The 16,485-nt window shown below is 32.4% G+C and overlaps 1 long non-coding RNA gene across 1 annotated transcript in view; it reads left to right on the forward strand.

The window, feature by feature from the left end:
- Positions 1-16,229, forward strand: part of LOC105219625 (uncharacterized) — a 58,778-nt gene extending 42,549 nt beyond the window's left edge. The window contains exon 3 of the long non-coding RNA XR_008470985.1: positions 15,231-16,229. This is a non-coding gene — a long non-coding RNA (uncharacterized LOC105219625). The remainder of the gene's footprint in view (positions 1-15,230) is intronic.
- Positions 16,230-16,485: the final 256 nt, after the last annotated feature.

Genomic DNA, 16,485 nt, shown 5'->3' on the forward strand with positions numbered 1-16,485 from the left:
TATCCAATATAAATTTTACAAGATAAGCAGTTGGCCTAATGATGAAACTCTGCTCTTAGATATTGAAATAGAATCAGATAATAATGTCTGAAGGTCATCATCTCAAACAATACAACATGCAGTTTAAACGCATTTTAATACTAGCATAGTGAACACTAATTTAAGTAGTGATAGCTACGCTCAACACCCCTATAACTTACTACTTACACCATGACCCTCAATGGCAAGTGTAAGAAAAGAAAAAAATAACTGTGAACACAAAGGCACATGGACCTTCTGCAGTGTCAACGTAATAATTTATGTGGCTGAGAGTGTGTAATCAGCTGGAAAATGTACAAGAGACCCGGAGAAATAATATGATATAGTAAGAAAAAGCAAACAATGGAGATTAGCAGAAAAAAAATAAAAAGAAATCGAAAAAGATTCAATAGACTCAAGGTTTACCCAAAAGCGTATATTTATACGTTCGAGTATACCTTGCAGGAAATGTGTATTTATATTTACAGAATTCAGAAACATTTGAGAATGTTGTCAAGAACTATAATTTATTATTATATAAAAATACAACTCAATAGTAAGAAGATCTTTTTTGTTCACATAACGGTTGTTTGTAACACCTAAACCAGACGAGTTAGATATAGAGTCATATATACCAAATTGATCAGGGTGACGAGTAGATTTGAAATCCGGATGTCTGTCCGTCCATCCGTCTGTCCGTCTATGTAAGCTGTAACTTGATAAGATAAATTAAGATATTTTAATGAAACTTGAAACACATGTTCCTTGGGACATTGAGAGGGTTGCTTTCGAAAATGGGAGAAATCGGACCATTGCCACGCCCACAAAATGGCGAAAACCAAACACATAAAGTGTCATAACTAAGCCATAAATGAAGTTCTAAAAGTAAAATTAGGAATAAGGGATCGCACTACGAAGGATCATATTTGGGTGTAGTTTTTTTGGGGAAGTGCGCGTGACCCCGCCCACAAATCGGATATTTATATATAACTCGCAAACCAATAAAGCTATCTAAACCAAACTTTCTGCAGTCAGTTTTCTTACGTACCCCACCACACACCATGAAAATAGTTGAAATCGGATAATAACCACGCCAAGCTTCCGTACAAATGTTAGGTTGAAAATTACTAAAAGTGGGTTAACTCACTAACGAAAAACGACAGAAACTCTAAATTTCACAGAAATAATAGTAGAAGGAAGCTGCACTCAGATTTTTTTACAATATGAAAAATGGGCGTGTCATCCGCCCACTTATGGGTCAAAAACCATATCTCAGGAACTACTCAACAGATTTTAATGAAATTTGACATATAACATTTTCTTGACACCCTGATGACACGGGTGGAATATGGGCGTAATCGGTTCACAACCAGGCCTACTTCCCATATAACTCAATTTTTAATTCCATCTGATTCCTTCACTTTATCATGTATACATAAGGAACCAATGAGGATAGCGGAATAAAACTTTACTCACTTGTGAAAAAATTGTCGAAAACGGACTATAACTTTTCAAGGCCCCAGATATCGAACATGTTGAACTCAGCGCCAAAGGGTAAATTTTAACCGAAAATTTGGGTAAATCTCTCAGATAATTTAATGTAATTCAGAGGAAATTGGTTTCTTCTAATAGTTTTCTGTTCCAAAAATTATTAAAATCGGTCCATAACATCTCCTAGCTCCCATATACCTAATTATATTTTTTTCAAAAACACAGTGGGCTTTATTTCGCATATATGTATTGGTTAATATGTGAGATATCTTAGCATAATTAAGTGAGCGTATAGTCTTGGATATAGTGTACCCTGCTGGTGAAAATGAAAGAATTACCTCAGCCCTCATATAGTATATATTACGATTTTCGTTATTCTTTTAAACTTTATGTCGAATTTATGGGTAAATTTTGTATGTTTCTTCAATAAATTGTGAGAGTATAAAATGTTCGGTTGCACCCGAACTTAGCCTTTGCTTACTTGTTGAAATTATGTTTGGAAAGCTTTAGTTGGTAACTAATTTAAAGTAAAGCTACCATATATTTTAAATCAGAAATGCATAGTTCAGATATGATTAATTAAATAATATTCAATTTAATAAAATATTCTAAATTGTTTAAAAGCTTCTCCTACAACGAGTCTCGAACCAGAACAAGCTGAAAATATATGTGAATGTGAATAACTTTAGGTTAAGTTCTTTCCCTGTCTAATAGATATATTTGGGCTATTACGAAAAGGTTTTAATTCTCGACTAGTCTGTCCAATTTGTTTTCCTGGTGTACCCTGCCTAAATTAATGTGAGTGTGTGTTTTTAGGTTTGCTACGTCATGCTTTTTCCCTATCCATGGAACTGTTCGCGAAAGGTTGAAAGATAAATTTACAATTTCTCTTTAAAAGATAGAATTATAAGTATATCGGAGATCATCAGGATAACGTACGTGTACTTACCATTTCATCATATCATACCTAGCGAGAATATCCGGCAGCATCTCATACATTTTCTATAATAACACTCGTTGGCACGAGTATTCTGGGTAGAGAATAAAAGTGGTATATTCTTGTTCTTATTTTCTGTTTTATTTTGCGAACAATCTGCTTATCTTGGTGCGACTATGTTGATGAGTGGGTAATATGACCCACAAGTGGAACTCTACAAATGTATATAATATTGGAAATATATACGTATATGTACATAGTATATTCCGCTGCATAGCGGTATAGAGAGATGCAAAGCAATTTGTTCACATCTACACATACATATTTCAGTGAGGTTTTTAGATAAGCTCTTAAGGTCTACCCATGATCCGGGTGTAATTTGTGATTGTCGTCTCAGCTTGGTAGCATAATTCTTTGCAATAAAATCACAAGTGAAAAAAGTAAAATAAATATATTCCATCTCTATCTGCAGACATACATACGTAAATCATGCTTACATATGTAAATCCGAGTTTTTACACATACTAAATTTTGATTATGGAATATCTTCCAACCAAATGATAAGTACATTGTTTGGTAGTATTGTTGTTGATGTTTTATTTATGTTTTCAAATAACTTAAAATTATAAGCTTTCTTAACGATAACAATTGATATGTGCAAATATTTTAAAGAGTAGACATAATAGGAAAAATTAATTATTGAGAATCTTTAATTTAAGTATTTTCTAAAATACATATATATAAAACAAGTAAGGAAGGGCTAAGTTCGGTTGTGACCAAACATTTTATACTCTCGCAATTTATTAATTTAATATTATATCGTATTATTTTTTTTTTGGTTTTTGCTTTTTTTTTAATTATTATGTAGATTAGATTCAAGTACGTGATAATTTTAAATAAAAAACAAAAACAAAAAAAAAATTAAAAATTTGAAAAGTACCAAAATATTAAAAAAAATATTAAAAAATAAAAAAAAAAACAAAAAGGGATTAAATGTCTGCTACGTCCTCGTCGTTAATCCTGGGTTACGCTAAATTTTGATAATAATAGTGCATAAATCAATGATTTTTCATCATGTTCTGAGTTGGTTTTTTATTTGTAGCTCATACAAATATTGCTGTCCCAAAATTCCCTTTAGGGGGTAAAAAGGTGATGAAATAAGGAACATTTTAAGATATTTTCGAAAAAATCGAAGGGGGCATAAATTGTTAAAAATTAAAAAAAAAAAAATATTTTTTTGCTTTGAAATATTAATTTTAAAAATTTTTACGATACACAGTTTTAAAGTTTGAGGAATTCTGTACAAAAAAGTCACATGGTGTTTTAAAATCTGTTCATTAGTTTTAAAGTTATGGCGGTTCGAAATTTTTTTTACAAAACACTTTGGCCCCTTATAATAGGGCAACCCCGCGTTACACAGACCTAAAACCATATGTTTTATTTTAGGTTTTACATGTACTATAAGATATATAATTGCCAAAGAAAGTAAAGAACTTTTTTTTCAAGTGGCTTTTTTTCCAGAGAATGCCCCATATTTTAAAGTAAACTGTTCAGGTCGACTCCAAAGATCTGGTATATAGGAAGTAGGCGTGGTTGTGAACCGATTTGGCCTATTTTCGCAACATATTATTGGGATATAAGTAAAATATTATAAACGAAGTCTCATTGATATTGTTCGAGTCGTTTCGGAGTTATGGTTTTTGACCCATAAGTGGGCGGAGCTACACCCACTTAAAATTTTGTATACCAATTTGGGTTGAGCCCTTCTGTACCTTCTTTATAATGAAATTTAAGGTTTCTGGTGTTTTCCCTTGCTGATTTAAAGTATTTTTAGTAGTTTTCAACAACTTGGGAGGTGGGCGTGGTTATAATCCGATATCCTACTTGAACTGTATAAGGAAATGCCTGAACAAAAACGACTCCTGAGAGTTTCGTTGTTATAGATTTAGAATTTTACGAGATATGTACAAAAACCTTAGTAGGGCGTGGGGCCACGCCCACTTCACCAAAAAAATTACATCCAAATATGCCTCTTCATATTGCGATCCTTTGTAGCAAATATTATTTCCATAGTTTTATTTATGGCTTAGTTATGGCATTTTATGTGTTTTCGGCTTTCGCCATTTTGTGGGCGTGGCAGTGGTCCAATTTTGCCCGTCTTCGATAGCAACCTTCATATGGTGCAAGAAGAAACAAGTGTTTCAAATTTGTGCCAAATTTCATCAAGATATCTTAATTTTTACTCAAGTTACAGCTTGCACAGACGGACGGACGGACAGACATACATCCGGATTTGAACTCTTCACCCTGATCACTTTGGTATATAACACTATATGTAACTCGATTAGTTTCAGGTGTTACAACCGTTATGTGAACAAAACTATAATACTCTGTAAGCAACTTTGTTGCGAGAATATAAATGTATAATAATTCAAAATTATTAATATTTATTGCATTAAACTCTTATATATACTCTTAACCTAATGATTTTAAATTAAATTTTATACAATTCGTTTACATAGTGGTTTCTCTTGGTGATCCCGTTAGATTTATAGCAACTTCATCCATATTTGATTTTATTTGTTGGAACTGTTTCTCGGTCGATGCACATAAACAAACTGCAACAAAGTGCCATTGCAACAAAAGTGGCTGATCAATTGCATTGATTACATATCCATGTGTTTTTAAATAGGCCAAAAAGTCATGCCAACACCGCGAATGTATACAAACGAATTGTATGCACTGACTAATTATATCACTTTGTTTATATTTTCGCTGATTTTCCGCATTTCTCTGCCCCCGCCTCGTTCGGTCCACTGGCAGTCCAACAATGCTGTAGGCAACGAGTATCAGCCATTTGGCTTAATTAAATAATTTATTTTGCTATTGTTGGGAATTAGTGCGATATACACAGGCTATTACATAGTGTACTCATCTACGTTAATCGAATTGTGAGCTGAAAATTCTTATGTATTAGAATTAATTCCATTAATTGCATGCAAATCAGTTCAAAGCTAAGTGTTGTCAATTGCAGCCTGAGGGCGAGTGCATCTGGTGAGACCAAACATCAGTGGAAATGTGCATAAATATATTGTAGTTTCTAATGAATTAATCATAGGAATTACTCGAGAGAAATACTCAAGAAAATGTGTGAAGTAGTGATAAGAAAAACATAAATTAACAAACTGACCGCCTATTCGTTGCCGGAAAAAGGTAAATACAAAATTTATTACAAAATCCTCTACCAATTGTACAGGCTCGCACTCACAAGCTGCAACCTATCGATTACGGGATAAGCGCAAGAAATAAATGAAAATCGTCAGGCCTATATTTGTTCAAATAATTTCGCAATTTGTTGATAAAGCTGCAGCTTACATGTTGGATTGTTACTTGGATTACACTTTTATGCTCGATATTTCTCTATATGAAACAGTATTTATTTGCTTATCACGACGAGTCAGCGCTGACTGACCACTTGCTTTGCATCACCTAATATGTAAATAAATATTATCACTTATATACTTATGTTTCTACATTTAGCTGCTGTGGAAGCAAAAATAGAACTTGGAAAGAAGTGTTCGTAAGTTGTAAGGCTTTCAAATATATTTGAAAGAAATTTAATTTATTTCTTACGACCTGATGACGATGTTCAATCCTTTTCGAAGAATAAGACGAGTTGAATTCATTTGAAACCAGACTTTAGTTTAAGCACTCAAACAATTTTTATACGCGCTTCTAATCTTTCTCTGCTTTCCGTTATTAAGTATGTACTTACGTAACTTTATTTAACACTTTCATTTTCGCTTTTATATCGATAATTAAACCGGCTGATTTTACTCTGGCTCAGACGTGTTTTTGTTTGCTTTCCTAACACCTTCCATTAAGATGGTAGGATTAGCGAATTAAGGCGAAACTTCACGTAGCAGCGTAAAGAAAGGAGAATAAATTATGCTAATTGAATTATTTTGCTCGGTTGCGAAGCCTAAAGTTCAATTAGCTAATACGCCCGTTAAATAAATAAAGAGATGCCTTAATAGCATTGTTGGTAAACTATAGGGTATTTAAGGGAGAGTTGAGTTGTTTGAAATCCTTTCAAGGTAAAAAAATATAAATGAGGTAAGAAGAAAAGTGATACACAGTTTTATGACTCTCCTTAGATGTCAATCTTTTTTATAATGAAACGATATTCGTTGATTATTATTTATCCTTATACTTAGGAAGCTATGTATATTATTTTAATGAACTTCTGCAAAAGTAAGGTAATGTAAATACTCAGCAACTTATAATTTATTTCTTGTTTACCTGCAAGTATAAGTAATTTATGTGCTCTAATAAATATATACAATTTACAACCAAGCATTTCAGCTGTTTGTTGACAACCACTAAAATTCGTTCAAAACCGCACGCTACCACCACAAGCGCGCACATTTCGGTGTCTAAACAAAAGTAATAAAGCAACAACTTGTAAGCCAAAATGGCCTCTTTATATGCCACAAGCATTTCGTTAACTTCTTGCAAGAGTTTTGTGGCGTTTCAGATATTCACAACACTTTCCGCTAAATTCTTGAGATGTAGTGGTGGCATTTACTGAAATTCCATGGAATACATGCGCTTCAACTCCCACAAGGGCGATTTCATCCCCTTACCGCCAAATATATGCTTTGCCTTCCAACTCAGTCATTCGTTTGAATTCCAAAAGTTTACGCCGCTCGTCGGAACTTGCCTGATTTAACGGTGTGAAGGAAGTAAAGACTTGGCTGCTTTTAAAATATTTTCGAACGCATAAATATGTAAAGTAGCAGCTTTACATCAGCTTGTTTTTTATTAAAATGTGCTTTCAAATCTATATTGCACACAGACTTTTAGAAAATTGCTCTTTTGCTAAGTTGCTATGTGTTTGTGTGTATGTATTTGTGCTTTATTTTGACTTGGTCCAATTGTGGTTTACCATTTTAGCTTACATTTCGAATCCTTTTACTGAAAATAAGTTATATTTGCATATATATCGTTCAATGACCCAGAGTAATCTGCTTCTAAACCGTTAGTCTAGCTTCCTCGCCCACATATTGGTTTTTCATAGCGCTTTATTCCCAAAATGTTCAGTGAATTATTTATTTGTGTTATTTGTGCTGCTAAAAATGCACACTCGCATACATACATACAATTTATTTATAACAAAGTAATATGCTTATGGCCTTTTGTGGTCAACCATTTACTATTTTATATTCATTTTCCTCTGGCTTCAGTCCAAGTTAGCCAACCTCCACACATTGCAGGCTACATGCTGCATGTCCAAATATTTTCAGTTAACTTGAAATGGAAGTTTTTTCACTCTCATCCACAAACATACATGCAAACATGTGTGTGTGCTTTTGATATTTATAGTGCTACATGTATTTATTATTTATTCATTTATTTGAATTATTGAAAAGTATTTATTTTTGTTTTCTCTCGCTTCCTTTGCTTGTGCTATCATCCATCCACTTCTCCAATAGACTAATATATGAAAAATATAATTTTAAATTATTTTAGCAAACATTATTTTTATTGCCGAACCAATCAATTTTGCATTTACTCAATTCTTTGCTTTTTCTCATACATTCGCGCGCATTATAAGGAACGCATTTTTATTCAATACTCCTTCAAATATAAATTCAATTTCGTATCTAATCAAATCGACTGCTACAGTTTACACCTCTAATGGGCAATAATTGCTCACAATCAAACCCGTTTGCAGCGAACTCAAATTTCCATGAATAAAATTATTTACATTTGAAATGCGCAGCAATTGATTTAAGCTTAACGCATAAATTCATAAAGTGATTTTATTTATTCATAAAAATAACTTCATTAACATATAAATGTAATATATTCTGTTAAGCTGCGCTTTATTATATGATGCTCAAAAACAGTCAAACACATACAATGATTTCTTTTCGAGTGAGTAATATTTTTTATGAAGAGGTATCAATGGAAAAATAGAGGAGGTGGAGATGGAGAGAGAGCATTTTTTATATGAATAGAGTGGTTTGATAAGTTGGTAGCATTTTCAATTTGAGCTTACAGCAAACACTAAGGGCGTGCGTTTTGGTTTTTCTGTCTTCCTAAAGAGGACTGTGATTGTGGTATATACAAATGAACTGGATTCACCTGAATTATTGTCACAAGTTCAATGTTACCATAGGCACTTCAAATCCGCTTCATTCGAACCAAGCAATATCTAGTAAATGAGTTACACTCTCTATACAATAAATACCAAAAAAAGTGTCGACAAAAAAATGTAAGGCTAACATGTGGATCATCAATTTTGAACGGGAAGCGTAAGACCTGGAAATATATAATGGAAGAAAGCTAAGTGAGGTCGATGAAAAGTTTTGAGCCTAATAATAACTAATACCTGTGTAAATCAAAAAATTCTCGGATGTTTTTTTTTTTCAAGCCTGAAAATAATTCATTAAAACCGTTAAAAAATATACAGCTATATATACAATATACAGTTTATTTTCCAAAAGTTACTGAGTTATCAAACTGCTCTATTATCAATAGTTTATTTCCACATTCATATTTCGCGCTTGTTTTAAGCTTTTGTTTCTTTCCCTTCGCAATGCTCTCTTTCGCACATTTGTTTAGATATTTTTATCACATATAAACTTACTCTTATTATGCCTTATTGATTTTGTACCAATCAAAATGTTTTGAAATTCATACACACTCACATATGAAAGCTTTCTTCTTCTTTCTCGATGTTTGTCAATAATATTAACCTGCAGGACAAAGATGATGTTGTTGAGTAAGGCAAGAATGTAAGGTTTGTAGAAGAAAGCGCAAATCAGTCGAGTTATTGAAAGTATAATTTTAAGATTGCTCTCCGCAACCCATCAAACGTACCAAACTTGTATTCAATAATAAAATTTAGTCTTTCTCATATGACAATTAAACCGCTTGGCTTTAAAGCTTTTCATGTTGCGGCAGTTAAATAAGTATTTTCATATATACAGTCCTAAAAATTGTCTCCAATAGCTTATATGAGTATATCAACAATGCCTTTGTCTACAATTGTATGACAATTTATTTGTTACACATACAAAATGCATATATTTTGTCAATGTGCTCGTCACCCGTGACAAAGTAAGTCCGCTTAATTCGAATAACAATAAAGTCATTGTAGACCGCCTGGCTTTATGGCCTGCAACAAAGCGGAAAATTTAGGCAATGGCAAATGAAAGCAGTAAAAATCATGACAAAAGATTTTAAAATCAATATCTATATTTTTAATTTTTAGTGGAAAACGGAGAAAGTGTAGTGAGAACTGTACAGGTTTTCTTTGAAAACGCATCCTTATTTGTTCACTGTTATAGTATTGATTTTATTTCATCCACTTACTCAGATTTCGTTGTTTAGCTCTTACTTAAATTAAATAAACATAACATAAGGATAAATTAAAAACTACTTGTCGAGCTTAAATAATTTGTACTACATATAGATACATATGTATTTCGCAGCATAATATTTATGGCAATAATAATTATTCGCTTTCTCTTTCACTTATCTTCGTGCTCAAATTGCTTTGCGCATTAAAATATGCACCCGGAGAAACAAACTAATTTCTTATCGTATTACGAGATATAAATTATGCGTTGAATGTGTTTGTTCGTAGTAGTAAACTGAGAAAGGAAGACAAAAAGCAACAAAACAGGCACTGTTACCGAATTGTTTGAATTTAGGCAGTGATGCGTACTCATAACTCTTGGACTCAAATAAAATAACTTTCGCAATTAAGTTAATATTTATTTGCTGTCAGTGTTCAACCGCCAAATGCTGCCTTCTCCATGAGTTCTTTCGCACTTGTTCACGTTTGCGAGTGCGTTATTGTCTCAACGACTGTTGCAGTCTGGGAAAAAAAACGACATGAAGACAAACAAAAATTGAATAAGTTAAATATTTGAACGAGTAAAACTTCTTGTATTAAAGTGCCAAATTTCCGCTTGCAAAAATATGTTACAATTGTATGATAGCATTGATATTCTTCTCTGTTGCACTTTGTTAACTATGATCTTCGCTTTGACCTCCTAGTATAGAGAGCACCTTATAAACTCAAATTCCAGAAATCGTCCTAAATGAAGATGATCTGTAGGAAGCATGGCTAAGCTTAATGTCTAAATTTAAGTTTATATTTATTTATTTTAAGTATGAACAATTTCCTTCACCACAAATCATAAAAATCTATTATGTAAATCTGTTCTATCTATTGCATGAAAATTACTAGCGTTTTTTCTCCAATTGTATTTACTGTGCAAATAAACTACAAAAAGTCGAGACAGTTTAATTCAAGTGAGTTCACCAACACATACACGCATGCTAACACATACTAACACCTAAATAAGTAGTCAAATATATATATAAATACGTATATACATGGTCACTGTGAATTACAATTACAAGAAAGACACATGATAAGCAACAAAAATGTCTTTACTTAAACATTACATTTTATTTAGTGCACAGCTTTTATTTTATCTGCTTCCTCAGTAGTAGCAGTTTGTGTCAGACAAGCCCAAGCAAACAAAAAACCGACAAATTGAAGACATATAGCTATCAAATTACCCCTTCCACTTGCTGGCTTTCGTGTGTCTTCTTTTGTTAGCTTTAACTAAACTTCTAAACTTAAGCATTATTTTTCTGATTACTTGCGCTTTCGGACAGTATTGTTGTTTTTGGGCTAAACCCACAGGGAGCTGGATGGTTGTGTGGCGAAAGACAAATCAATCTCCCAGTGCGTACACTTTGGGACCGACATCAACTAGTAAAGGAGTATATTGGTGATATTTCACATTGTGATTTGATATCTCACAATTGGTGGCAAGTATAGTAGCGATGTAAATGTAGATTTTTGTTATATATTTACGATTTTTAAGAAATTTCAAACACTTACTTAAAAAGAAGAAAATATGATACAAATAAATTAAAACATTTTGTTTACACAAATTCTGTCTTCATATAACTAAGATTTGTAGCGTGATTTATATATTTATTTATACACCTCGTATTTCTAATGTCTTCTCTTTTCCGCTAAGCTCCCAACATTTTTCCTTTCAAGTGCTTTTTAGCGTTCTCCCTACAGAATTGTTAAGTGTATAATTGCACATCACTCAATAAATGTCAGAGCTGACAACTGACATTCTCATGTGCTCTCTGTTGCGTTGGTTGCTTCTTAGCATGTGACAGGAATTGCAAAAGTTATACAATGTTGCAATATTGCACACATGGAAATATATAAGCATAGATCCCTATACGTGTATTATATACGTTTTTGTTTACCCACCCGGAAAGCGGGCTTAAATCCGATTAGAATGCTTATCATTCAATTAATAAATATATAAATAAATAAATTAAAAATTTAATTTGTTTTATCCTGTATTTCTACTAAGTAACAATTATTCTGAAGGTTCTCAAAATCATAAAGCCGATAGGTCCCGTGTTGGTTTTAGAATGTTATATAAAATATATAGACGAAATTACTTCAAAACCACTTGTCTTATGTCTTCTACTTGTCACTTTTTGAGATCAGAACAATGGGTATTGCTTAAATGATGGGTCGAATCTTTCACTTGCACTACTTACGTTTTATTTAGGTTAGGTATACTTAGAATCTCTGATTGCCAATCTTAAAGTTGAGTTTTTTGCCAAGCAAAACTACGTTTAAGTTTAAGAGATCAAATTTTCAAAATTGTCCTAAGAGTACCCAAACTCTTGCAATATACTCGTATGTATGTGTATAAAGTATAAATATATTTACCTCAATAATAATACGGGTATGTGATATGTAAGTGGTATGTGCGTTGTAACAGTTGGCATTTGAAAGCATGTTAAAGATGCGATGTTGGCTCCGTTACATTGGACACATTTATTGCATATCCTGTGGTTTGTCTGCTCGACAAGTTTTCGTGGAGAGCTGTTTACAAATGTTGAAAATGAGGAAATATCTTACGTGTGCCAACCACAATGTAACTTTTAAGATATCTTTCGTATGTCATAAAGCTTGTCAACGAATTTTGACAGGTTTCGAACTTCAGCAGTTGGATGAAAATTTTGTAAATTTTTTGTTAATGTTTTTTTTTTTTACTTTAGCGTTGTTGTAGTACTATATAATTCTTATAAAATTGCAACACATTTTAAAGAATTTATAAATAACGATTATGTTTGATCGCTTTCAATGGTTTGTTATAACCAAAAATATGTCGATTTTTGTCTTTCACACGGCCTCTTCTCATAGCTAAATCACTGATATGATGTATGTACATATGCTTACTTTACTATTAAATGTTTGCACATTGTGTTTTTACTTGGCACCAAAATCATTGCTGACCAGAGTAGTGGATACGATAAGCAAGTAATAAAATATTCCCATTTCTAACTTTTAATTTTATTTATTTTTTGACTTCCTTCTGCTCCAAATTCTTAATCTAATTTGGAGGCAGACATTCTTCTGTGTTAAATGCGATAATTTACCGATTAACGCTTCAATGACCTGTATATCGTGCTTTTTTTGCAGCTACGTATGTATATGAGTACGAGTATTTTCATACATTAATTGTAAGCGTTGCCAAGTTTTCGTATTCCAGAATGCTAGTATGTAATGTGCACCCAATGCTTACATACATGCATACTTACCTATATATGTATGTGTAAGCAATATATGCCATTAAGCATGCTAATTAAAAAGTCATACACTTCCATAGCCAGCTTGATTCATGTAAGTGTGAATCATATATTCATACATACGAGTATGCATCGATGTATCGCCGAAATCCTTTTTACGTTTCGTTAAGTGGAAAATGAAATGAGTTAATTAATTTTATTGGCACTACATTTGTATGACATCTGATATATTTTGTGTGCTTCGAGAGTGTGGGCGGGAGAACGTGTTTCAGAGTGAGATTTAACTTGCATGGATTCGCTTGTGAAATGCAGTCAATGCACCAATACCCATTTTGATGAGGTAATCCAGTATGAAAATCCGTAAATCATTTCAACCACACACACACACACTTGCATGTTAGCACAGGGTAATTGAATTGCAGTCGATTCGCACAATTCGCAGTACGCATATATGTACTTGTTTCGGTAAATTTTGCGCATGTTTTATTGCCATAATTGTCATGAATTACAAAAAATACAAAAAATTCCCCATGTTGCATATTTACTAATTTCCATTTTTATTCACATTTTTCTTTAGCTCCATATCAACAGATCCGTGCGTTCTCCAAGTGTTACAACCGGTTATACTGGTTTATAATGAGGCAATAATGTCGCCACTAGGAGATGTGGGCGGCGTCGGGCATGGCGAACAACATGTACCTGTCACACCACTAGGCCAAGCGGTGCTGATAACACTGGATCACAAATTTGAATTTGTTTTTTGTTCCACGGATGCCACTATCCATTTTGTATGTGAAATGGCTCGCTGATTTCGAAAATCGAATTATTTTTTTTCTATGGATACGTTTTTGAGATATTTGCAATTTACCGTTATTCGACCAATAAAAAAGGTGTCTTCACTTAATCATATATATCTCACTGACCAGTTGAGCAATCTTACTGCAAATTATAGAAAATAAAAGTGAATGAAATTTCCTAAAAATATTGTCTACTCCATTTTTCCATAGGCCTTATAATTTCTGAGAAATTGAATAATAACTTCGAGTTTTTAAATTTTTTTATGAAAAAATTGAAAAAAAAAGAAACTTTGGCAAGAAAAAAATTTTAAAACAAAAGATATTTTTAAATTTTTTTTTTATTTTTTTATTTCATATGAAGTCCTGTTTTTTTAGAAAAAATAAGCTACCAACGAACAAAATCCATGGATAAATAGGAAAGTTATACATGATCAAATAAATATATCCAAGTCGCGCAAAGTCAATGTATACGTACATATATGCGTACGTAGTGTGTAAAGGAGGGGTGGGATTGTCTTTGAATATCATTAGAATAAACTAATAACGCTATTCGTTTAAAAAAATCAAATAATAAATATATCTTTGTAAATTCATTAATTTTTTTAAGGCCAACATCAACAGCAGGTAGTATTTTCTTTTCTCGGCTCGTTAATATGAAGGAACTTTTTTGTTTAGGTAGGTTTTGCCTTTTTTTTATTTTTTCGCGATCAAGCTATATATAAGGATAAATACCCCCTGAAAGTTCATAATATCTGTAAGGCTCGCCGATTCCAGTTTATAATTACCATATAAAAACCGTGAGCTATTTTTACAAATAAAATGAGTAAATGTACGCGAGAATTTGAGTGTAGCAACGATCCGGATATGTTCTGTTACATATGCGGTGAATATACTCTTGTACGGCATCGGAGGCAGTTTAGAGATTCGATCCAATCTATATATTCAAAATATTTTGGTATTGATCCTAAAAATATTGATAAACCATGGACTCCGAATATTTTGTGTTCCTTGTGTCGAATAATATTGGTTCAATATGAATCAGGATCAACAAAGTACGGATTAAAATTATAAAACTATGTTACATATGCGGTGAATATACTCTTGTACGGCATCGGAGGCAATTTAGAGATTCGATCGAATCTATATATTCAAAATATTTTGGTATTGATCCTAAAAATATTGATAAACCACGGACTCCGAATATTTTGTGTTCCTTGTGTCGAATAATATTGGTTCAATGGGAATCAGGATCAACAAAATACGTATTAAAATTATAAAACTATGCTTCTTTTTATTTAATAGTAATTTTTAATTTTTTTCTTTTTCAGGCGATACATGAAATTTAATGTACCAATGATATGGCGAGAACCTACATGCCACTCAGAAGATTGTTATATTCGTATGACAAAAGTACTTGGCTTTGGAAAAACAAGAAAAATGATTTATGCTAACGTACCTACCGTTTCATTGCCAGTTCCACATACAGCTGAAGTTGCGTATCCAGTGAAATATGGGAAATCAAGTTCTAATGAATTTTTGATGGAAAACGAGAGAAACCTTCTATCACAAGCGCAACTAAACGATTGGATTAGAGATTTGGAATTATCCAAGGAAAAAGCTGAGCTACATGCCTCCCGTATGCAACAATTTCAATTCGTGTCACCCCATGTTAAGGTGACATATTATAGAAATCGTCACGAACCATTTGCCAAACACTATACGAAGGAAGACAATGTATGCTATTGCAAAGACATTCCAGGATTATTCAAAGAGTTTGTTCATAGACAGCAATAAACTTAGCTTGAAGGCCGTATTACTGCATAATGGCAACAAAAAGCCCTCGATCCCGATCGCGCATGCAGTAAACACGAAGGAAACATACGAGGCAATGGAGAAATTGTTAAAATTCATCAAATATGAAGAGCATGATTGGAAAAAAAAATGAAAAAAAAAAACAAAACACATAATCATTTCGACTATAATGTAAGAACATCAACTTAAGACAAAAATAACACATTGTTTTAATATATATTACTAATATATAAATAAATGAGTTTATAAAAACTAAAAACGACATGAAAATTGACTTTTTACTTAACAGAAACAGCGCATAGCCAGATATCCCACCCCTACTTTACACACTACATACGCATATATGTACGTATACATTGACTTTGCGCGACTTGGATATATTTATTTGATCATGTATAACTTTCCTATTTATCCATGGATTTTGTTCGTTGGTAGCTTATTTTTTTCTAAAGAAATAGGACTTCATATGAAATAAAAAAAAAAAAAAATAAAAATATCTTTTGTTTTAAAATTTTTTTCTTGCCAAAGTTAATTTTTTTTCAATTTTTTTATAAAAAAATTTAAAAACTCGAAGTTATTAATCAATTTCTCAGAAATTATAAGGCCTATGGAAAAATGGAGTAGGCAATATTTTTAGGAAATTTCATTCACTTTTATTTTCTATAATTTGCAGTAAGATTGCTCAACTGGTCAGTGAGATATATATGATTAAGTGAAGACACCTTTTTTTTTGGTCGAATAAAGGAAAATTGCAAATATCTCAAAAACGTA

Source organism: Zeugodacus cucurbitae, chromosome 2, assembly GCF_028554725.1.
Source record: "Zeugodacus cucurbitae isolate PBARC_wt_2022May chromosome 2, idZeuCucr1.2, whole genome shotgun sequence".
NCBI lineage: Eukaryota > Metazoa > Arthropoda > Insecta > Diptera > Tephritidae > Zeugodacus > Zeugodacus cucurbitae.